The sequence below is a fragment of the Furipterus horrens genome, unplaced genomic scaffold (assembly GCF_987537825.1).
Source record: "Furipterus horrens unplaced genomic scaffold, mFurHor1.1.pri manual_scaffold_6, whole genome shotgun sequence".
In the NCBI taxonomy this organism is placed as follows: Eukaryota; Metazoa; Chordata; class Mammalia; order Chiroptera; family Furipteridae; genus Furipterus; species Furipterus horrens.
The window spans coordinates 11,352,555-11,377,864 of NW_028327176.1; positions in this window are offsets into that span (position 1 = coordinate 11,352,555).

Consider the following 25,310-nt stretch of genomic DNA (forward strand, 5'->3'; position numbering starts at 1 on the left):
AAGCTTAAACTGGGTGTCCAGTTCTGTGCTCACAAAGGACATTAAAATATATTCTATGAAATATTACAACTCAGAAGGGACAAAAACATATGGTTTACATTGATTGCTAAGTGAAATAGCAAACTCTCCAAAGTGAAATGAATTTCCACAGGTTGGGGTAGTGAGGAGAAACCTGCCACTGAGCAGAGATTTGAATTTGTCTCGGAATAATTAATTTGCCATGGAACACGTGATGAGAGGACAAGGTATGCAGTTGGAAGTGTAGATGTTCAGGAAGGCCACCTAGCATTGGACTTGACACAGCAATGCAAGAAAGGATTGTTCAATGAATGAATGGATCCAGTAGTGCTATTCTTAAATCCATGGGCTTCAAAATTGGAGAAGTCATACTTTGGAGTCCTTCCTGTGCTACTTCTGGGAACTTGAGCAAGTTACCCAACCTCTGTGATTCAACTTTCTTATTAGTAAAATGTGTAGTTAATACCCAGTAAGATTTTTGTGAGGTGGAAATGAGCTAATGTATGTATTACATACTTAGGAAGTTACTTGGGCATTGTAAGCACCCAATACGTAAAATTGTCACGATTATACATTTTGTGCCATCATTATTATTACCCATATGCAAGAACTCTGTGAATGTACGTTGTAGACAGAGGGATACAGACAGAGTATTATGTGTAGCTAGGGGGTGCTTTTGTGCAAGGAGAAAAAAGCTGGTACCTCTTTAATGAAATGCTGAGGAGCCTTTCCCTTAGCAAGTATCACCGGCTCTGGAAAAGGACCTTTAGATATCAGACTACAATAATCACACCAACTTTGGGCTTCCCTGCGCATCAGTGTCCTGACTATCTCTTTTGCAAACAATATCTTAGAGCCACCTTTCCTGAACTTACCCAGGTAGTTGTTCGCAGGTGATGGGATTGTGAATTAGGGCATTCTATGTCTCGAAGCCATTTCCATTCCTCAGATGTGTCATAAAGAGTAGCAGTCATTCTGACAAATGTCATTTTATCCACATTTGCTAGATAACCTTAGACTTGCAGGTCCTTTAGACAGCTGTAAACTTCTTGTACTGTAATTCTACACAAATTTCTTATCTTTTTAACACAAGAGAACTCTCAACTGAAAATTAATTTAGGGAAATTGAAAGTCTTTTTTCTGTGCCCACCTGTTTGTACATGATAAGGGCCCTAAACAACAGTTTTAATAATCCGGTCCTCTGCACAGGAGCAGCGGCTTATGATCCCAGACAACCCCTCATACCCACATGAGCTGATACCCCATTTTCAGCCAACAGTCACTTTCTGTGATGAAATGCAAGGGCTCATCCCAATTTAATACATGGCTTCCTTCATACAGAACATACAAACCAGAGTATCTGCTGGAGACCTGGGCTGTGAGGTCTCCTTTCCGCACAGGCTGCAAGGGAGAAAATTAAACGGGGAAAGGAAGTTGCACTCATTCCTATTTGTTATCTTTGTTAAATGACTTAAGTGTTGCTTTTTCTGAAAAGCTCTTTTCATGAAAGAGCTACCCCTAGAGGAATGCAGAACAAAGAAAACAGTGAGCAAAGAAACCAGGAATAGTGGCAGCAAAAGGACTCATTAAAGTCTAAGATCAAGTCTGAATGATAGAAGCGAAACAGGCTCGGCATGGACGTTACTTAGGCAGTAACAACTACTGTTTTAGGGGACAAAAAAAAATCAGGACCAAAATAAATCAGTGTTTAACTAATGTACCCATCCAAGCTACCGCATACCACATTTTCATTGGAGGCTAGAAGGCTCAGGAAGCAATGTCTTGGTGTGAACTCATTAAATCCATCTTTTGTCGTCTCTGTCTTGGGAACTTTGTAGTGGGTGTTAATGTCCCTGCATCCTGCTCCTGCTGGTTCAACCACCCCTGCAGCTTCCCTAGCCCTTCCCTATGACTGGCCTGGCTGGTCTATATGTTCCCTCTTCTCAGCACTTATTAGATCACTGTTCAGCCTTTGAGCTGAATTACATAGCACTCAATTTTTTTTCAGCTTAGGGAAAAAATAGCATGTAAAAATGAGTTCATTTTTAAAAGAAATAACACAGTGTAGTTTCACATGGAACACCCTGGAAAAATTCACAAGCACTCTCTGAGCTCAGAAGCAGATGCTCTACCCTCTGGACGAGCAGGAAATCTCTATTGATTAAATTTAACTGATGGCAACAGCCATTCCCCAGTTTTCCTACCAAAGTTCTCTAAATCAAAGTGTCTCTCCTTGGGAAAATAGGAATTACTCCACTAGAATTATTATTCTTCCAGTTTTGTAAAAAGCCTTCCCAAAAATATTAATGGAATTCATATGAACAGAATAAAAAAGAAAAATCATATGATCATCTCAATAGATGCAATAAAAGCACTTGAGAAGTTCAACATTCCCATTCATGATAAAAGTTTTAAACATGCTCAAAATAGAAGGGGAAATCCTTGACCTGAAAAAAAAGGCATCTGCTAAAAATCCTACAGCTGACATCATATGTAATATGAAAGAGTGAACGCTTTTCACCTCAGAATCAAGGCAAGAACTTCCTCTTTCACTAATCCTTTGAATGTTGTACTGGAAACCCTAGACTGCAATAGAGAAAGAGAAATAACAGCCATACACATAAGAGAAGAAGAAATAAAAATTGTGTCTATTCATAGAATACATGACTGTCTTCACAGAAAATTTGAAATAATCTACAAAAAAGAAAGCAAAACAAAACAAATCAAAAAACACTTCTAGGACTAACACTTAAATATTGCAAGGTCCCAGCAAACAAATAACGTAGACAAATCAATTGTATTTTTATATACTAGCAACAAACAATTTGAATTTAAAATTAAAGAAAAAATGTACCATTTAAAACAGCACCAACAAAAATAAAATAGGTATAAATCTAACAAAATCTGTGCAAGATCTAGATGCTGAAAACTGCAAAACAGTGATGAAAGATGTCAAAAAATATGTGTTGACTAGTTGCATGACTTTGGGTAAAAGGTCACTGATTTTTCCTTGACCTCAAAAAGCTAAATTATTCAACAGACTCCTCTGCAATTCTACGGACACACTGCTTTTGTGTCCCTTCAACAAAAGCTGATCATGATGCTTAACATTTCTTGAGCACCTACTATGCAGCAGGCATGACGTTAAGCTGTTAACATGCAATATTTACTTGCATAATCACAATAATTCTATGAGGTTGATACTGTTATTATCTCCAAATTGCAAATTAAGAAACTGAGGCTGAGAGGTTATATCATTTGCTCAAAAATCACACTGTCATGTCAGAACGAGGAATCACTTCCATATGTTGCTGGCTTTCTTGTTTGCATGGTGAGGTAGGATGGCAGGTGCTGGAATAGGACCCTTTGAAGCATAAACAGATGGCAGTGAGCCTTCTGCCGCCTCAGGGGTCATTGGAGTTCAGGTTCATTAGCATTCCTCTTATTGGCACTCTGGTTTGGAGACCATCATCAGTTTCTCTCTTCTGCCCTTTGGTGGTATATAGCAAAGGGCATTATTGTCAGGAGAAGATGTTATTATTTTCATATGGGCTCCCTTTGTGTGGTTTTCCTATTCTCTCCTCCATCAGGTCCTGACTTGCTCGTTATCCCACATGTTCTGAATTTGCTTTCCTTCCAGGCCTTTTGGGTTGAAAGGAGCTTGAATTCATGTCTCCTCTCAGCAACTGAATCCATGTCTGAAATGGGGGGACTGAGCCTGCCACTTGGATGGCCAGCCATCCTTTCTCCCTACCAAGCCCACGGTTGCACAAAGCCCCAGCAGTGGTTTGAGCCTGCCCTGCAGTAAATGTCGCCCTGCCGATGCTCCTAATCCCCATATTTATTGTCCATGCTTGGTGTTTGCAGCTTGTTTCCCAGGCTTGAAATGCAAAGTGCATTGTATCTAGAAACTGACAAGTGAAGATTTTTATCCATTTGCTCTGTCTGGTGTGATAGCACAAGCAGTGTGTTTTGTACTTAAAACACAAGCTGGTTTTATATAAAAATGCATGCAAGTTGAAAGCCGGGGCCCAGGGAAGCTAGCTGATGAATGCTTCCTGGTAGGCAATTAAGAAGGGGACAAGATAATGCAGGGAAATTATATTTCTCTCGTTTTGCACAAGATTCAGTGTTGTTCCCTCCTAATATATCAGCTACTTCTATCCTCACACCACATTGGAATTTTCTCTCTTGAAATTTATGGATGCACATTGGCTATGTATCATTGCTCTTATTTAATTTCATGGCAAACACAGGCGCATCTCCACTCCCCTCTAAGCTGCACCTTGCTGCAAGCAACAAATCGAAAAAATATATGCCTTCTCTTGGAGGATAAGGCAGGGAATAAACATTGTTCCGAGGGAAGGGGGTAGGCTTCTCCAGGTCCCTCTCTGTCTGGAGCACAGAGAGCAGACACGCCACCCGCCATGGCTCCCTGAGCTGACAGGGAGTCCATTGCAACTCTGGCCATTGGAAGGGTTGCTCAAGAAATGATTTCTCTAGTTATGCTAGCGTGCACCAAATTCCCAGGTGACTAGATACGGCCTGGAAATTCAGCGACCTTTCAACTGCAGCATACATTTACCTCTTGAAACATACATTCCACACCCCCTGTTCTGCGGGACTCTCACGAAACCCAGACTTGAGAGGTGTCTCCACGCTTCTGTAGTATCTGGGCACACTCAGCACATCCTCCGTAAGAGGAGGTGGCCGACAGCAGGGTAAGCACCCCCTCTCCCTCAAGCCTCTCTCTCATCCGTCCCTCTCTACTTCTGACATTCCCACGATATGTCACGCCTTTGTGTCTGGGTTTCACGGATCCACATCACGGCTTAGCACACTTGTTCTCCGGGAGCTGACACACAATAGGTTGCAAAGGCGATAAGCAACAATAACAAATAACGTTTATTAAACACTCATTATGCTCTAAAGCCTCCTAAACACTTTGTATACATGATCACACTTAACCCACACAACTACCTTACATACTAGATACTCTTCAGGTCTCCATTATATAGTTGGAAGTCTGAGACTTAGAGATGAAATTACCTATACAAGGTCGTTAACCTATAGACTTAAAGACCTGAAATTACCTATAGAAGGTCATTAGCCTATTAAGTCGCTGAGAGAGGTCTCTAGCCCAGGTTTTTCTGACTCACCTCTATGCTTAGTCCTATGATTATACCACCCCTGCAGCAACTGCTCACTTCCAGAGTGCTAATTGGTATCCCAAATTAGACTTCCTGTATCTGAGAGCTCAGAAGAAAGGAGATAATAAGTGGCAAGCTCTGATGGCTAAAGGGAAGAGGAAAGTGTATCTTCGCAGACCCTCTGCCTTACCACAGTTTGAACACCTCATGTCTCAGCTAGAGAGTAACATAGAGAGGATTTTAATTAGCCAAGAGAGTAAGAAACAGCAGTGTGTACTGAGGAGGAGCATGGGCTATCCTGGTGTTGAGTTTGTCTTGTGTTCTCCAACAGTTTCCCATCAGTGGTATCTGAGCAGAGAAGAGATTTCACACATGAGCAGAGAGTGGGATCACGGCCGGGGGTAACTATGTGCCCCAGGACATGGGGGAATGCCGCTGTTCTTATACTTAGTGGTGACATTTAAAATATTTAAGAGTGTGTACAGCACAGGACCTAGCCACAGGACAGCCATCAGCCCTGGTGTTGGAGACAGGACCTGAAAGTCCCCTTGGGGGACTTAGGGGAAGTCTGCAAAATCCTGGAAGAGAGGCTGGGATGGCAGGGAAGTGGAAAGCTTAGCCGGTGGTTTTTCACACTTCAGAAGGGCATATTTTTCATATTTTAACCTCCAGGGTGGGGGCATACCACCTAGTTTCAGCCCAGCTTGTACAAAGTGAAAAGCCTCAGGACCTGTATTCCAGATGGTATAGCTCAGAAGAGCCATGGGGATAGTTGTAGCTCTTCCATCCAGCCACTGGCAGGGAGAGCTCTGCCTGGTCCTGTGAACAGGACTTGCCTCACCCCCCCATATCCCTATTCCCTCGCTCCATCGCTCCTGGGGGTTGTGAGCACCCATATCTCCCTTTCCCTGTTCAATTGCAAGGGCTTATATTCTTCCCTGGGTCAGTCCTGGTGAAGGAAGCCGTGGTCAAAGCAAGCTCAGAGACTCTGGGGTGGTGTAGGGAGTTAGTCTTCAGCCCTCAGTCTGCGGCTGACCCCACCCCTCTGCTCACAGATGAAAACCAGCCTGGTCTCCATGACTGCACTGCCTACTGGGTGTTGGATTCTCCTCTGTATCTGGTATCTGTCCTCAATCCACCTGCTCTATCAGGGTCCTGCTCCTATGAGAAATGTTCCTTTCCAGGCTCACTGCAGAAATTTTTGGATCTTAACCACAAAATGAGGTCATACATATACTAACTAAACTACACAGCTCAAATTGTAGCTGCAATTCTTTCTAGGAGGCTATCCTCAGGCATGTTGTTATTTATTTTCTTCTTCTTATCAACCATACTATTCCACTTCCAGAATGCAGCTGTGATAGGTGCATATTAGTAAGTATTTGCAGGCACCAACCATTCCAGCCTAGTTATGGTGAGAAATAATTTATGAGCAGTTGCCCTGTTCCCTTGAATGTTGATCTATCTGTTAAAAGATCCTTGTGCTCCAAGACTCAGTCCCAGCATCATATCCTACGGTAGTGTCCCTGCCACAGCTCATCCTCCCCATCTGGCCATGTGAGACATGCCTCCCAGGAACCCTGAGCTTCTCCCTGTATCCCCACTCTTTACCTAAAAAATTCTCTTCTTGGGCTGTAGAACCTTCTTTGAGATCAGGAATGATGCCTTTTCTTTTCTGTCTCTGTTTTCTAAACAGCCCACAGAATGGCTAGCATTCAATGCATATTAGAAGAATGAATGAATAAAATGAAACAAATAATAAATGTATTATTTCTTTAAAAAAAAACATCCTAACTGATATTTACATGAGTCTTTTCTACAGAACAAAAATTAGCATCACATGATGGAAGACCTAAAATGCAGATAGGCAAAATGACTTGCTTAGCTTAAGTAAAACAAGAAGATATCTGGGTTAGAATCCAGGGCTCAAATAGCCAAGACTATAGCCGGTGTCTCCATCTCCCAGTCCCACACTCTCTCAATGATATTTTGTAACTAACTAAGTTGCCTGAAGTTTGTGTTTTCTGCTGTAGTAATACTTCACTGCTCTGCAGTATTATCTTGAGCCAGGAAGGTCCTTGATGTCACGAAGTGGTAATTATTGCTACATTGGAAAAAAAGAGGTGTGCGCTATGTTTTGGAGGTTCTCTCCCTGTTATTAATTCAGGTTATGAAGGTTGTGACACTTGTCATCTGAAAGATAATTTTCCTCAGATTTAATAATCGCAGTTAACTCTCAGATTTGATTTTAATTTCAGACCTTGATGTCATGAAGTATTAATTATCTCCATTACCTACTGATAATATTCCTGCAAACATGCAAATGTTTGATTGGCAGGAATCTTTATTAATTTACAAGGATGAACTCAATTAGGGAAGCTCATTTATTGGCACAATTCCACCTACATACCTGCCATTTTGAATGGAGCAAGCGCCTAGCCAAGTCACAATGCCAAGTATAGAGGGTCAAATCCTATCAGCAGGGTGGCTGATTCTAGCAGAGATTGATTGACACATACTTCATTGTCTGATCTGCCTGAGTTTGCTTTACAATGAGTGAGATAAACCTTTGGGACTAATTAAGATTCTTAGAGTAAAGTAATGAGAGAGATTTTCTGTGTCGACTTGATTTCCCCCTCCATCCCCATGCTGCGGGTTTGTCTTGGGGCTGGAGCAGTCACCCCTCATTTAAGGAGCTACATATGTTTCCACGGTGCTTTAATCACACCGATTTTTTAAAAATCTTGATGAATGCTAATACTTCAAGTTAAGTGAATTGGCTCCTTTTAGCTATCTGTCCGACAGCCCAGCATAAAGGGAAAACTACATCAATGAAACGTCACACCATCCTTCTCCAGGGTCAAAACCTTGGGCTTCGGGAAGTGAACCCTGGTGATCCCCTGTTCTGTGTCACTTAGTAGAGTAACGTAGTTTGACATGGATACATTTCTCTTGATGAAATGAATATGTATGACATTAAGGAGGAGCAATTTAGCCTGAGTGGGTTCTCCCACACAAGAATGTGGTAGGGATAGTTTCTTGACCCTCCCACTGAAGCATAGCTTTGCCGAATGACTTTGTAAGCACAGTGCCTTCTGGTTCCGCCTCAGAAGAGAAAACTCGATGCTTAGGCTTGCAGAATAACAACGCAGAATAATAGAACAAAATAATTCCAACAATGCTTTCTACTTGCATAGTCCTTCCCTGAGGAGAGCCACTGCCACTATGTGTACACATAACCAAGCAATATGACCTTAGATATAGTGTTCAGGAAAAAACAGTAATTCAGTCCCGTTCTGTCATCTACAGGGCAAACGAGTTTGTTGGGAAAAGTCCAGCCAGAGAAAAACGCTGTCAGAGAATCTCAAGTCAATTCAGAAGAAACAATGATTGTTGTTTGTGATTTGGGACTATGGCAAACAACGTATCTTTACGTTAAATATTTGCCTTCAGAATTACTTTAGCTTCTGCTGTGATGAAAGGGCTCAAATCTTTTTTGTCAAAAGGTAACTGTATGGGCTTTAGGAAAAATAATACATATTATTAGAGTTGTTTTCAAGCATCTTTAAAGATCTTTAAAAGGAAGTTGCTGGAGACAGGGACCTTATCCCCTGAATACACTCATATGCTTCCCCACTCCCTTCTCTCACTTTCTGCTTGCTCTGCTGGCCACACTGCCACAGGGCTTTGTCAGAGACTGGTCAAGAGCTGTCTTGTACTTGGCAGTTAGTCAGCACACCAAGAGAATGTGTTCAGTGTTTTTTCCCCTCAAGTCATGGGTAAGATGTGATCCAATTCTGGGAAATCTCAATAAGAGGGCCAGGAACTAGAGGATCTTCTGAGGCAGAGGTTCTCAATCTGTCGGTCATGACCCCTTTAGGGGTTGAACAACCCTTTCACAGGGGTCACCTAAGACCATCGGAAAACACATATATAATTACATATTGTTTTTGTGATTAATCACTATGCTTTAATTGTGTTCAATTTGTAACCATGAAAATACATCCTGCATATCAGATATTTACATTATGATTCATAACAGTAGCAATATTACAGTTATGAAGTGGCAATGAAAATAATTTTATGGTTGGGGGTCACCACAACATGAGGAACTGTATTAAAGGGTGGCGGCATTAGGAAGGTTGAGAACCACTGTTCTGAGGGGTTTACCATGCAGGCTCTGGTCCCAGGGTGCTTGGTTTTGCTGGTACCAGAAAGGATTAGATGGAGCTAAAATGGTGGAATTCTTTCTTTCCTCTATAGACAGGGAGTGTAGAAGGAGAGGAGTGTATCAGGCAGACTTTGTTTATATGATTCATCAGGGAAATAGCCTTCCTGTTCCTTCTCTCTTGGCCCATAAAGGTAATGATTAGCAAGGAACCTCTTGCCACTGAACTAGCTCTTCCAGCATTGTTTCTATGGAAATGTAAATGTATGAAAAGTTAATAGATACTATAAGCAAAAAATTATCCCATGTTTCTATAAAATGCCCAGTAAGAAAAATGTAAGGGCTTAATAATTGAAGAACCTCTCAATGCAACTATTAAATGTATTTTTTTGTTGTGAATATCTAAGAAGGAAGGATTGTATATATATTTTCCTCAACATTTCCTAATATGCATTGATGTAATGCTAAGTGCTCAAAATTACATAAAACATAGATTAAGTTTTTGCCCTTGGAAAGCTAGCAATCTCCCAAAGGACATTAAGGTTCACATAGAAGTCAAATTAATTGGATGATAGCTCTATTTTACACAGTGGTTATTACCTATAAGACTGGGCAAATGGAAAGTCGTGTTTTGACTCTCTAAAAAACCTAATTCTACATGATACTTTGGGCCTGAATTGTTCTTTGAGTTTCTCCTTGATCAACCCCTTTCCTCTGAATTGAATCATCTTAGCTACTTCACAGCTTCTACCTATTACCATGATTTTGACATATGCTTCCCTAAGATCATGAAATAGTCAATCAATACTCAGATAATCAAATTTGGTTTCACATTTTGACTCTGTTTTGCCTTTCAAGTTTATATTGACAACATCTCACCCTTATCCCCAAGAACAGTGCTGTCTGATAGAAATATAATGTGAACGATGTATATAATTTTATACTTTATAGTGGCCATAGTAAAAAGAAATGGGCGAAATTAATTTTAACAATATGTTATATTTAACCTAACATATCCAAAAACATTATCATTTCAATATATCTTCATTTTAAGTTATTGTTAATATTGTTAATTTGCATTCTATTTTTGTATAAAGTTTTAGAAATCCAACATGCTCTTCATACTTATGACACATCTCACACTGGATCAACCACTTTTCTGGAACTCAATAGCTACACATAGTTAGTGGCTACCTTAATGACCAGCACAATTTTAAAACAATGATTTTCAAATTTGTACACTCACCTAGCAGCACTGAAATCACTTGGGGATGTTTTATAAATACTAATTATTCATCCTCAACCAAAGCCCCCAGAATCCAAAACTCTGGAGTTGTGGTCCACCTATCTGGTTTTACAAACCTCCAGGAAATTCTGATTTTTGTGAAAATTCAAAAACAACTACTCTAAACATAAAGAAAAAATTATTGTGGATAGCATGCTTAGGAAATGATTCAGGCAGAAGAGTCATTTCATACCATGATGATTGTGGATATATCGTCGTCGTCGTCGGCAGCCGTCCGTCTCGAGAGACGATGGTGTAGCTTCTTAAGAGTCTATCTGCACCGCCGAGAATGTTTGTGCAGTCCGACTCGGGAGTGACACGGTATCTGTCTCCTCCCGTGTTGAATCGACATCTTGCGATGACGCTGGAGTGTCCTCTCCAGTGGAGCTGAAGCTACAGAGCCTGGGCAGGGTGATATGGAGGGTCTGCTGTTGCCCATGCAGCAGACCCCCTCTCTCTTCGCAGCTGAAGGGTCCAAAGGAAAGACGGAGTCAATACAGCTTGGCTTCAGGTGCGCCGCAGGAGTTGCCGGTGTTGACTACAACGTCAAACCGCCTTAGGGACTCCGGCTCCGGATTTTCTGTCGGGGTTTACTCCCTTAGCCTTTCCCCTGAAGAGGTATGCCGCAAGGCAGCGGAGGTTTTTTGGAGTCAGAGTTTTCCTTCTCTGATGTGCCCTGACTGGAAGATCGAACCAGCGACACTTAGCTCGCAGGCCGACGCTCAATCCACTGAGCCAAACCAGCCAGGGTTTATACATATATATATATATAGTTTCACCAGAACTAGTGAATAATGGAAGTCTTTTATAATTTACAGAAAAACAAATAGCATTAGTAATAATTTTGTTTCATTTTAATGTTCTTCCACCCATAATTTTGTAAACATTGGTGCTTATAACATTTGTCTGTATTGTGAACAAAAACTAAGTCCAGCTCAATAGCAAGAGACATTTGTGAAATGCATGAAGTCAAACTGGGCAGGGCCAAGATGTGGAAGGGTGGGCGTGTCCGGCTGAAGCATTTGGAGTTTGTCCTGTGGAGAGACTATGGTACTATTTCTGCTCTAGTCAATGGTTTCTTGCTCTCTGCCTGACACTCGTTCCTTCAAAGGGGCAAATTCTCTCCTGAGAAATGCAAATAGTTTTGTTTTCTTTGGGATAATTGCTTATTTTGAATAATATATGCTGTGCATAAGTAATGAGTGGAGAAACAGTGTGCAAACATGCCTTTCGTCAATTGCCTTCTATTTAGACACTAAGGGAGCAATGCCGGGCTGCACAAGCCCACCTCCCCATCAGAAGCCCCTGTGGTCCCTGCATTAGCACATTAGCATTGTGGCCACACTGTCTCTCGCTGGGCTTGGAAATAGAGGGTTCAACCTGCTGCCTTGTTTACTAAATGGAATCAGCAGATAATTTCACGGTGGTATAGACAGCATAAAAATCCCACTCGAGATTCATAAATCCTGCTTTAAATTTGGCCAGCTTATACACAGTCTGCCCTCTCAGCCCTGTCCAATTGGAAGCTGCAGAATCACCCCAGGAACAGAAAAATGGAGTTCAAGGAGGAGAAATGCATGCCTGGTCTCTTCTCCTAGTCCCCAGGGAGGAAGTAGAGGGGACTTGGGCGAATGAGTGGGGAGAGAAGCATTATTCATAATCCGTAGTCACAAAGTTGAGAGGAAATGGAAACTTGCTCTGGTCTGAGGACCAGCATCACTGAGTTCTCGCTTGGATAAACCTTCAATGAACAGTTGCCTCCGACCAAGAGGAGGCTAAGTTCATCCTCTCCTCATTTACTTATCCTTAGCTGTTCTTGGTGAAAATACTCATAGTTCAGGGAGCGCCCCAGAGGTTTAGAGGAAAGTACTGAACTTGGGAATAAAAGAGAATTGAGGGTCAGGGAGAACTGATTGGAAGGAGACCCTGATGACAACGAAGAAATCTAATGCTCCTAAAGGGTGAGCTGCTCACTGAAGTCCATTTTGGATCTTTGAATCTCCAATTTCAATACAGAGGATGTCGCCTGCATACTTAAAAAATAACAACTCTAATGAAAGCCTCTTAGCCTGCATGCAGCACACACACATACACCCACAATGGTAATGTAAGTTACTTCTTTCGTGGTCCTGTCTCCAAATACAGCCACACCAGGGATTAGGTCTTCAATACATGAATTGAAGGGTAGGCTGCCTAAACAATCCATAGCTGAGTATATACATGTGTTGGGCAAGGAGGAAGAGCTACTGGTAGACTTTAAGATACAATTATTCCATGGAGTGAAGATCTCACATATTTATCTAATGCCTCCATTTCACAAATCTGAGTGACAGGAGTTTAAGGACATGAGATCTGCCAACTACAGGAAGTGATTTCCAGTGGGAAAGGCCTGTCGCTGACCACACGGAGCCAGACTGGATTTCAGAATTTCTATCTGCCCTATCCTGGGATCATGCTATTATTGATCATATAAACCTTTCTAGTAGAAGCATCATTGAGTCCTAGCAAGTCTGCAAAACTAATCAGCAGGGACTGGATTAAAGCCAACAGATGATTAAAAGAGAGCATTGCCATTCTAAGAGATTCTTGGGTAAATTACAAAATTCGATTTAAAGAGACTCATGGACCAATTATCAAAAGCCTAATGGGTACTGAACACTCATCTTTGTGTTACAGAAGCCTTCACCGGACCTCTAAGACAGAGTGAATCATGTATATCCAAATGGAGTTGCCCAGTTCACAGGCAAATACATTTGTCTGCATTCAGCTACCTTGGTAGGAACAAGTGATGTGAGTCTCTATAGAAGATTTGTGTGACTGTGTGTTACTCCCCAGGTCTGAGTGCAATCGACAAGTAAAGGAAACTGATGGCTAGTAAAGGAAACTGATGGATTCCAAGAGGAAAGAAAATATGCATTTCTTTGGAAGATGCTCACATTCTGCAGGAAGGTTAGTTTAAACATCTGAGTTAATGTTCTGTAAACGGTTAAACTATTTCCTAAACAAAGGCAGTGCATAAATGGCACATTGATTGTTTTGGGCTGGTGCATTGTGTGTTTTGGGTTACAGCTTGTTTGTAACTGAAAGCAAACAGTCGCGATGTGATGGATTTGCCTATGTGTGAAATGGATCTTCGGCAAGGGAATCACAAAACGTTTACACTTCTAGACATGAGCACTCCCAACACAGCACATTCTGCCTTTCCAATTTCATCCAACTGTGATGGAGGGAAGAAAAAATTCCATAACATCAATGTGCACTTAATTGTCAGAGGGAAATAAAATTACAAAGTTTAGTAATACCATAAAAATCTGTGCTGTTATGCAAGGACCTAAAATTACATGCTCTCTAAAGGAAAATCATTATACTACCGGGACTCACAAAAGCTTTCCAAACAGAGCTGCATAATCTCACAGTTAAGAGCAGTTACTTTGGGTTGAAAGAGACTAAAAACAAAACAAAACAAAATGAAAAGCTGTCATCAGGTTGTAAGAGTGGGGAGACTCAAGATGACTTTGGGTCATACTGCTATTTTCAACCTGTGGCGTTAGGGGTGCAAATGGGATAATTTCATTTATAAGTATCCATTTAAATTATGTCTTTATGGTTCTTGCCAGAGGGAAGGGAAGTATGGGCAGGCAGAAGAGGGTAAAATGCGGATAAATGAGGATGGAAGGAGACTTGACTTGGGGTGGTAAATAGACAACACAATATACAGATGATGTATTGTAGAATTGTATACCTGAAATCCATATAATTTTATTAACCAATGCCACCTCAATTAATTCAATAAAAATAAATTGAGTCCTATTATTTGATTCAAACTCCAAGTAGTACATTCTCTTCCATTCTTATAGATAGTTCAATCTTCTGTTTAAATAATGCAATTGGATTATCTCAAAGGTAACGATAATTTAGGGAAAACACAAAAACAAAAATGAAACAAAAGATAAACACCATGGAGAATTAACTCATATAAGTTTCCCAAAGGTAGGAGACTCATGTCTTCTCCACGCAGGAAGGTGATGGTGGACAGGGCACCCGGCTTTGTGACTTGACCCTTGGATTTAGAATCTGGGCTTTGTTTTGTTCTATGTGTGGCTACTGAGGAAGACGGTGTGAGGTGACTTATTCTGTGCCTCTGGTTTTAGGGAAAAGTAAATGGGGTTTGAAGGCACTGCTTTGGGATTTTCTTCTCCCAGCACTTGTCTGTCCAGAGAGATTCTGCAGTGTTGGGTTCCTGAGAGATGACCTAAAAGAAGCAGCACAGTGGGCTTAGCCATGCAGCTTACAGAGGTCCAGGTGCCATTGCTCTAGGGCAGCGTGGGTCCCAAGATCATTACCTGGAGTTCTTGGAGAATAGGTCCCATTTTGGTCAAAGCTCCTTAATCAGGGCAAAGATACTGCCTCACTCACCCTGCCCAATGCTCTGCCAAGTCTTTGAATTCCTCCTTGACTCTCATTCAGGAAAGACTTTGGACTCAGACTACCCTGGATTGTAGGAGTGACTCTACTTCCTAGCTGTGTGATCCCAGATACAGTTTTTGAACATATTGAGCCTCAATTTTTTTCTCTATACATTGAGGACAATAATACCTCTTCCCTAATTTTATTAGAATTATGAAAAAAAAAGTGCACGCTCCGTTCTTTTCTCTTTGGCAGCAGATCTAAATTCATGGGCAATGAAAAATTACTAGAAGAATGAGACTCAGTTCTGGCAAAAAGTGAGTAGAAAGAAGAGAACATTAAAGATCAATAATCATGCTACTTCAGACTAGGCTAATGTGGAATCACAAGCAGACTTGCCAGATTTAATATAAGTATATCTCATGTAATATTGGATCATATTTATACTTTAAAAAAAAGTCCATATCAGAAATTCCAATTTAACTGTATGCTTTGTATTTTACCTGGCAACACTAATCACAAAGTGTCATGAATATGTGACCAAAAAAGATGTGTATTTATGTGAAGGTCACCAGGCAAGGCTAATGCACGTGGAGAACCTGTTGGCTGATATTATGGCGTTAGAGAGGTAGTAGGTGGGGAGGTAGTTGTTGGGATACTTGTAAAAATCAGGTTTAACTAATCATTATATGTTAGCACTTAGCCAATCAAATCATCGGTCATTGCTGACAGATCATAATTATCGTATTGTGTTTAATTGGCAATTAATTTGAAGTAAGAGATTCCTGTTGGTTTGTTATTTCCAATAACAGGGTGTATGTGTGTTATCTTGAACTGGTTGTTTACGCCTTAGGAAGAGAGAACCCACCATATTCAGAGGTTGCTCTTTTCTCAGGATATAAAACGTGAGAAGAATAAGCCACTCACCCCTAGGGCATCACTGGGCAGCATTGGAGATTGGGGACTCCCAGGAGGACAGGTCCCGAGGTCCTCAGCATGCTCTGGGATAGACATGAGGTGAACTAGGTGACACCTGTCTTAACCTCTCTGCTGCAGAGAATGGGTCTTGGGTCTTTCCTCTCTCATTTTTGCTCTGACTTTAAATTAAAGCCCTGTCAATGCCAACCCAGTTCGCCTAGGAAAAAATGACTTTGAGAACTGTGCACTATTGTATTTCTGTTGGCACGTCTCCTGGCTGAGACGGAGCTCTCATTATCCACTAGAGCCAGTGCGAAGGGAAGCCGGGCGTCTTTGGGACTTCGCGCTGCCACCTGCAGTACCTGAGTGCACACATCTTTCTTAATGTGTGCTAGTCATGAAAATTTTATTCTCTCCTTTCTTACGGATGTAAAATAGGATCTCATTATTTTCATTTGCATTTCTCCGCTTGCTAGTGAGTTTGACAGTTTCTTCTTACACCTATTAGTCATTTTGTCCTCTTCTTTTATTACCTATTAACACCTTTGTTCACATTTCTCCTGGAGTTTATGATTTTATAGAACTGTCTTCCAGGTTTTAAGTATGACACCCATCCTCTCTCTGCTTTCAGGTTTCTCTGTCTTGTTCCTGCCAATTGTGTCCAATGAAGAGAAGTTCTTAAGTTTTGTGAAATGGCTATTCACATCTCCATATTGTGTATTCTTTGGATAGTTGGTTAAATACATTTTCCCCTCTTCCTAGAAAAATTATCATATTTAATTTTCAACATTTTTTTCTGTTACCTTCTTAAATTCCCTCCACTTCACATTTAGACCTTTCAGTTTTATTTATTTTGTTCACTTTATTTGAGATATAGTTGACATATAACATTATGTAATTTTAAGGAGTACCATATGATGGTTTGATATGCACACATATTGCAAAATGATTGTCACAATAAGGCTCGTTAACACATCCACCACATCAGAGAATGACTGTTGTATGTGTTCATGTGTGTGTGTGTGAAGAACTTTTAACATCTCACATTTTCACTTATCTGAATTCCACCTTTATATGTGATTTAAATTAAGGTACATGATTTTTCTCTTTATTGTAAGTGAATTTTCATTACATCATTTCTCTAAACAATGTTTTCTTCTAATTTTACTATTTCTCAAAGATGCTATTTCTGAACTTCCCATTTTAATCCATTGGTCTGTTTGTTTTTTTCTGGGTGAATATCAAATTGTTTTTAAATACTGATAGTCAGTCTTAATAACTGGTAGAGTTAGTGGTCTGTTTTTGTTTTAATTAAAAAATTTTAAAAATGACTCACGGGACATTATTTCTTCATAAACATTTTAAAATGAGTTTTACAAGTCCCTCCAAAATTCTACAACACATTTTTAATAGAATTACTTTGTATTTGTAGCTTAATTTGGAGGTTTTTTTCTACTTTTATGGAACAATTTGGAATGAACTCTTTCATGGAAATTTGGTAGAGTTCACCAGTAAAACTAGTTGGGCTGAAAGTTTTATGGAGTGTGGTCTTTAATTACTATTTCATTAAAGATTTATTACCTGTTGAAGGTTTTCATTTTTTCCTCAAATTCTGACTTTTTTTTCTAGGAATTCAACTATTTCACTTAGAGTTTATTTTTAACTATTTTACTGTTTACATCTGGTTTTTTAAAATCTATTTGAGTCTTTAGTGATGTTGCTTATTTCAATACATTATTTTAAAGTTTACACCTCTTTTTTCTTGAATTACACTAGCATTGTGCATTAGTTGGAGTATTATGTTAACTTACTTTGTGTTTCTAAATGTACATTTTATTTGAAATCTGTCCTTACGATTCTTCCTTTTGATTTATTATATTTGTCTTTTTTTCTAATTCCCCCTTTTTTTTAACATGGTTCTGGAAACTGTAATTAAACTCAGCACTTTAGGTGAGTCCTAAACCATCATTTATTTTTCACTGTTAAGGTCTATTTTTTACAATATTCTATGTAAATACAGGATTATTCACTAGCACGATATTTCATTTTCGACACTTGAGATTTTTAAAGTTATTTTTGTTACTAATTTTTTGCCTTTTGGTTGTAGATTACAGTGTGTATGATATTACACACTCTCTTATTTGTCCGCTCTCTCTCCTTTCTTCCTTCTCTCCATTTCTGCCTTTATTTTTATTTGTTAAATTTATTTATTTTTATTGTTTATTCTATTACAGTTGTTCATGTTTATTTATTTACTTTAAGAATTGATTCTGGTGGTTTTTTTTTTTTTTGACACATAGTTACTTTTCTAAATGTTGCATCTGCACTTAAGCACTCAATGCATTCTGTTGTTTGTTGGATGTAGAGCTCTGAATAACCCCAATAGATTACTTGGGTTTATATATTTTATTATTCAAATTGCCCGTATTTCCATTTATTTTGTCTTCTGTATTTATCCGTTTTTGAGAGGACTGTGATAAAATCTCTAACAACAGTTGATAATTTGCTACCTATTTCTCTTTTTTATTTTGCTGATTTTGGCTTTGTATGTTTTACAACTTTATTGTCATAGTGGTAGCTGATTATGACGACTTCTTTTGTACGATTGTACTTTATAATGAATATAATGATCCCCTTTGATCTCTTGTGATTTTTTTGTTCTCAAAATATTTTTTTCTAGAGACAAAGATTACTTCCCCAGATTTCTTTTGGTTAATACTTGCAGGACATGTCTTTTTCTTTTTCAATTTTTTATTTTAAATTCGATTTTATTTTCAAACATTACAGATGGTATATTGTTGGGATTTTCTTGTTTTTGGTGTGAGTCATTTTCATTTCATTAATCAGTTTCATACAAATATATTACTGTAATTACATTAGAATTTGTTGTTTTATTTAATATTTTCCATGTAATATTTTTTCACCTTTTCTTTTTTAAAATTATTTGTTTGTTTGTTTATTTATTTATTTATTTTATTTTTAGAGAGAGGGGAAAGGAGAAAGAGAGGGAGAGGAAACATCACTATGTGGTTGCCTCTCACTCGCGCCCCCAACTGGGGACCTGACGTGCAACCCAGTCATGTGTCTTGGCTGGGAATCGAACCAGTGACTTCTTTTTTTTTTATTGATGATATTAGGTTATCTTCTGTTGATTTTGAAATTATATACTTTGATTTTGTTTTTATATTAATTACTTTTAAATAATGTATATATTCATATTAATTTCTTAAATTTATTATTATCTATATTTTTCCCAACAAGACAGAAAATTTATAACATGCTTAAGGCCATTTGATCTTATTTTCACTTTGTATTCATTACTTCTAGGTTTAATGCACAATATAGAGCACTATTTTCCTCTTTGCCCTCGTTTAAAGAGGCAACTGTAATATGTGCTAAAATATATAGTTAATCATTCTTACTTCTCATATGGGTTATGTCATCCCCCTGAATCTATTTTTCTTCTTATTTGAGTGCTTCCTCCAAGAGTATTAATTTTCCAAGTGGATTTTTGTGTGTCAAATCTCCCGAAGCCAACGTGTCTGGGGATGTCTTTTTGTACCCTCTTATTTTAATGACAATTTTGCTAAACAAAGAATTGGGGGGCTTGCTGTCGATCTCATGCAGTTTCATTGAGACAACCCGCACTCTTTCCGGAGACCACCCCTGCACGTTTGGTGTTCGCAGCACGGTTATGGGGAGATGCTTCCCTGCCCCTCCTCTCTGGCCCTCTGTGGGCCTGTTCAGTCGGAGGTCGCTCATCTTGTTTTTCATTCTAGGGAAGTTAGCTCCACTCTTTGAAACAGCGTTTCCTTCCTCCTGGTTATTACTTTCTGTTCTTCGGCAACTATGACAGATACTGGCACTTCTACATCTAAGTTCTGCACTCCCCGGCTTTTCTCTCACATCTTCCATTTCTTTATGCTTTTTTGGTATCTCCTAAGAAAGTTCCCCAACCTCATGTTTCAGCTTGCTCATTCACCCCTCATTTGTATCCATCCTGTTTAGATATTTTTTAAAAATTAGCTACTCTCTTCCATGTACTTGATATTTCCAACTTTTTTATGTCTTTCTGTTCTCACTTCATATTATTAGTATCCTCTCTCTGAGAGATTTCTTGTGCTTATTTTATAGTTGTAGACCATCTGTTCCAATACTTCTGTTTCATGTAGCATATGAGTTGGTTTGTAGTTGTCCTTGGATAGTGATTGCACTTTGTAAGTGTGTCAGACTTGGGCATGCCAGTTCCTATTTTCCTAAATGTTAGGTATCTCCTGTGGTAATGGCCAGGCTCCAGTTTGAGCCCCACTGGCAGTCTAATGGGGGAGACAGTAATCCCAAGGTGAAAAACCCTGGGTCCTTTGGTGGACACACCTTTACGTGACCTACAATAAGTCATGTCCTTGTATAACCTCCTCTCCTTCAGTACCACAGAACCCATGACTTGCTTCTAAGCAACAGAGCATGGCAAAGGTGGTGGACTATGTCCCATGATCATGTTTTGTTATGTATGACTCCTTTCCAGAGGCTGGAGGGACAGAGTCTCCTTCTGGTCTTCAAGGAGCAAGCAGACATGTTGTAAATTGCCTGTGAAAACAGCCACAAGACAAAGAATTGCAGGTGCCTTCTAAGAACAGAGATCAGCTCTTACTGACAGCCAACAAGAAAATGGAAATGTCCTTTCTACAGCTTCAGGAGATGAATTTGGTCAACACCCTAAGGGAGCTTGGAAGTGTATTTTTCTCCAGTCAAGTCTGACGGGGCTGCAGCTCCAGTTGCCCTGGATCACTGCCTGCTGAGATCTAAGCAGAAGCCCCAGTGAAGTGTGTGTACACTTCTGACAGAGAGAAAATGGGGACCAATGAATGGGTCCTGTTTTCAGACTCTAGTTTCTGGCAGTTGTTTATGCAGCAACAGAAAGCCTACACACCATCTATCCTCTGTTGAGTACTTCTGTTGGCTGCCATGCCACCAGGTAACACTCGGAACAGATTTGCCTTGAAGTGGTTAAAGGAAAGAAGCACTAGGTGGAGACAGTTGCATTAGATTGCAATTCACTAGCTACGAACATTTGAAAAAGTTGGCAAGAGTGAGTGGATGTTACCATGGTTAATAAACTTCTGTTTTCATCATCATCATCTCTCCTATGTTTTCATCATATTCTTCATTATTTAGTTGATAATAAGTTTTACTAAGGTATTTGGTTCCCCCTATTTCCCTATTTTATATAGCATCATTTAGGATTTTTTCTTTTTTTGGTGTTTTCAAAGAAAGGTTATATTATTCAGGATATTATTTGTACTTTAAATTTTTAAAAAGGATATTGCTAGATATAAACTTGAAGTTCTTTTCTTTCACCACTTTGAAAATGTGAGCCTTCTATATTGTTTCTAGTGTCGATTTTGAAAAAAATAATTGTATCAATCTAAATTTTTTCTTTAAAATAACCACTCTCTGGAGGCATTTCAGAATATTTTATTAAATTTCTTCAATGTTTTCTGAAATGATACATATAAGTATTGGGTTTTCTTCTGTATACATTTTGCAGATTCAATGTCCTTTAATCTTATGTGTTCATTTATCTAAATCCTGGGAAATTCTTATGGATTATTATTTCATCTGTTTCCACCCATTTATTTATTTGTGTATTTTCTTCCTTTCTGTTACCACTATAAATAATGACAATTGTGTTTTTATCATCTGTGTTTATTAACTTCTCTTTTATATTTTTCATTATGTTATGCCTTTCTAATTCTTTCTAAGTAATTTCCTGGATCTGATCATCCTATTCACTCATATAACCCATGGCTCTATCAAATCTGTTAATTATCTATCATGATTTTTAAACATATTTATATTTTTATATCCAGTATATCTATTTGCCTCTTCTTGATAACTGATTGTTGTTGCTTAATGTCATTAATAAATTCTATTCTAACTCTTTAAAGATGTTGATGATTTTCTTAAAATGTTGATCTCTGTATTTCATTTATTCTGAATCTCTCTGAGTATACACTCTTTGGTATGTTGCCATTCTATTGCAAAGACTGGATTTAGATGACTTTTTATTTTTCTCTCTTGGATAATTAAATTTAGCCAGCCAAATTTGCCAGGGAATAAGGATTTGTGCTTTTTCTAGTAAATCTAGTGTTGACTAGCCTTAACATATCCATTTGCCGTGCCACTACCAATCTTCCTTCTCTTTTGGAAAACTCTGGTGCTTTCCTAAGAATTTCTTTCTCTTGGCTGTAACTACATATGCCTACATTTTAGAAGAGATATTGGAAATACCCAGCAGCTGCCTTTTCATGGAGATTTTTTTTTTTTTTTTTATCATCATTCATTTCTCACACAGCTATTCCTCACTCAGCTAGGCTTCTGCTTTGCCCAGTTATCTTGGGAACAGAAAAAGTACTTAGCATAGTTACTAAAATCCAAGTGCCTCGTTTGGAATTCTGGCTTGGTTACGTACCAACTGGGGGACTTGGAGAAGTTTCTCAGCCTGTTTGTACTTTGCTATCCTTGTATGTAAAATGAGACAGTAATAGTCACTGGCTATTAGTATGCCGTGATAGTTAAATGAGATAATGCATATAATGTCATTAGGACAGTACCAGCTACAAACTAGGGCCTAATAAACATTTGCTACTATTATCATCACAGTGTCTACCACTTGTACATGTAAAATAAATGTCATCCACTTTTGCATACTATTTATTAGTAACACTTATCCACAGAGCCCTACCTGACTCTGTGCATAGGTTACACTCATGCTTCAAATCTACAGGATTCCCCTGTGCTTCCTGCCATCATCCACGCCTCCAACTATATAGTAACTTGGACATTTTTACATTGGAACTTTCCAGGCAAAATATATGAGATCAGATGTTAGTGGCATGCAAAACAACTGGAATGTATGGTGTCATACATTTATTATTTTCATGCTGTAAGTCTCTGCATCATAGACAACATGTGAACCAGCTTCCCTTTTGTGTGCAGAGACTCTCGCAGGCTCTATGAAGCTTGAGACCCACTGTCACATCGAGTCTTGCATTACTACGCAGAAGGCAAGACAAGGTGACTGAGCCTATTTTTCAGAAGAAATGAATTCTCAGACTGGTGGAGACTATGAAGTCAATTCAGACAGCCTGACTGGGGCAGATGTTCTGACTTCCAGTAAAACATATCTCCCCTGCTTCACGCTCTATGGAGGGATCCGAGAGAAACAGCCAGAAGCCTGGGGCTTCTCCAAGATATGTATGTGTGGACAAATGTGAGGGGAATCTTGGATGTTCATAGTTTGATCTCACCTCAGCACATTTTGTATGATTTTCAGGATGCACTCTGTCTAAGTGAATCACAGGCTGGAGGTGGCATCTTGAATGTGGTGCACATTTTGTCCAGGGTGAATTTACAGGCAGGAGAGGCAGATGGGCAGGAGCATCCTCTCTTTGCGCTCCCATAGCTGTTTAGAGAGTGAGTTTACCCAGACTGTTTTCTTTTTCTCCTGAGTCCTGAATGAGGCTGGCTCGGGGCCTGGAAGCTCTGAAAAGTTTCGTGTTTTGGCAACCTAGGAAAAGAAGGTATTTTGTAACTTAGCTCAGTTGTTTCTTAATGTTTGGAGAGAAATATGTCTTTTTGTAGATTTTATTTTTTTAGTTGAAAAAACATACTTTCTGAATGTACAGAAATGCCTATTCCATATTCATACTAGATTTGCATTTGAGTCCAAAAGCAATTCAATAATTTCATTCCCTGATAATTCTCAAGCTCAAAAATTAGTTTGAGCCACATTCCCAATGGGATTCCAGTGAAAATTAGATTTGCAATTAGTAGGGGAAACACAATAAAACCTTCAGTGTAGAAACACAAGATTGATGCTCTCCATATACCTTTATTTTACGTCCTGGGGGATAATCATCTTTGACATTTGTATACTACCTTTCCTGCAACAGTCCCTTGGGTCTCCCTCGTTCAGGAAATGCTCTGGATGTCACTTCTCTGCACCGTGACATGCTGTTAACCCATGGTGGGAAGCCAAGGCCTTTAAATAGGAGGGAACAGTAACATGTGCTTAAAGCAAAACCTGAGAAACGTTCCTCAGGACAGGAAGCTCTGGGACGGGGAGCATTTGTGCATATAAACTCTACTGCAACCAGGTCAATTACTAATTCTGTCTGGGTAATTTCAAGCCTCTGGGAAGAGGCCCCTAAAAACTTGGTTAGATAACCTTCAGCGTTGCTGGCAGGAGACCAACAGACTATGGTTCATGATAGGGCAAGAGTCTCTTAAAATCTAACACCTTTAACACAAAACCGGACATGGTAACTATTACCAGTTGTTCTGTTTGGGGAGCAGCTTTCAAAGCGATGACTCTGAATGACAACAACCATTATCTTTGCTTATTCATGTCATCACACTGTCCCAGAAACCACAGTTATGGAAAGCAAGTAAATATTGCTTAATATTACTATTAATAAATTACATGCTACAGCAGCAGTGGCAATAGCTCACCAAGTTGATATAACAGAATATGTAAGTATGCAAATGATTTATATTCTACAGAGCCTGACCTTAAGTCATGTGTGATAAAAGATGGCCAATTATAATTTTGCCTTTACATACTTTGAATAATACCATTTTAACTATATATTTATATTTGTAAATATATAATAAATAATATATATTATAAATTTATAGTATTTCAAGTACTGTGTATACATCTATATGTTTCTATCTATCTGCGGAAAAAAGATGTTTGCTTTACTAAACAAGTAGAATAATAGAATTATCCATTCTGGGTACTAATTGTTTCTCTCTACAGCACCTAAGATGACAAAACTATCCTATTTTGCCTGTGGTTTCAGTGTTTGGAGAAAAATATCATTTTTCATCTTTCACTCAAATTCTGAAATGTTTTTAAGTGGATAAAAATCACATTTTTTCCTTTAAAAAATTCTTTAAACACGTCTTTTTAATCATTTCTTCAAAATATAAGATGCTTGCTTGCTTTCTATCTCCTGTTAAAATTTTTATGTAAGAACTTGAAAAATTAATCCCTGCCTTTTGTCATCTAGTGGTTATGGATTGAATGATGTCTTTTATCCTTGTTTTCCAAATCTGTTGCCCCCAGAACACAACAAGGATGCCAGCCTGTTAAACCAAGCATGCCGTTGTCCGGGGACAGCCAGCTGACCTAGAGTCTGCACGATCCTTCCCATGTGGGAACGCCACCCTCCCCCCCACACCCCCACTCTTATTAGGGTTTTCTGGACCCAAGGGTAGGTAGGACGATGACCATGTCCAGCTTGAAGCAGCTAGAGGAGCTTGAGACCTTCGCCCATTGTCCTTTATAAGATTGCAA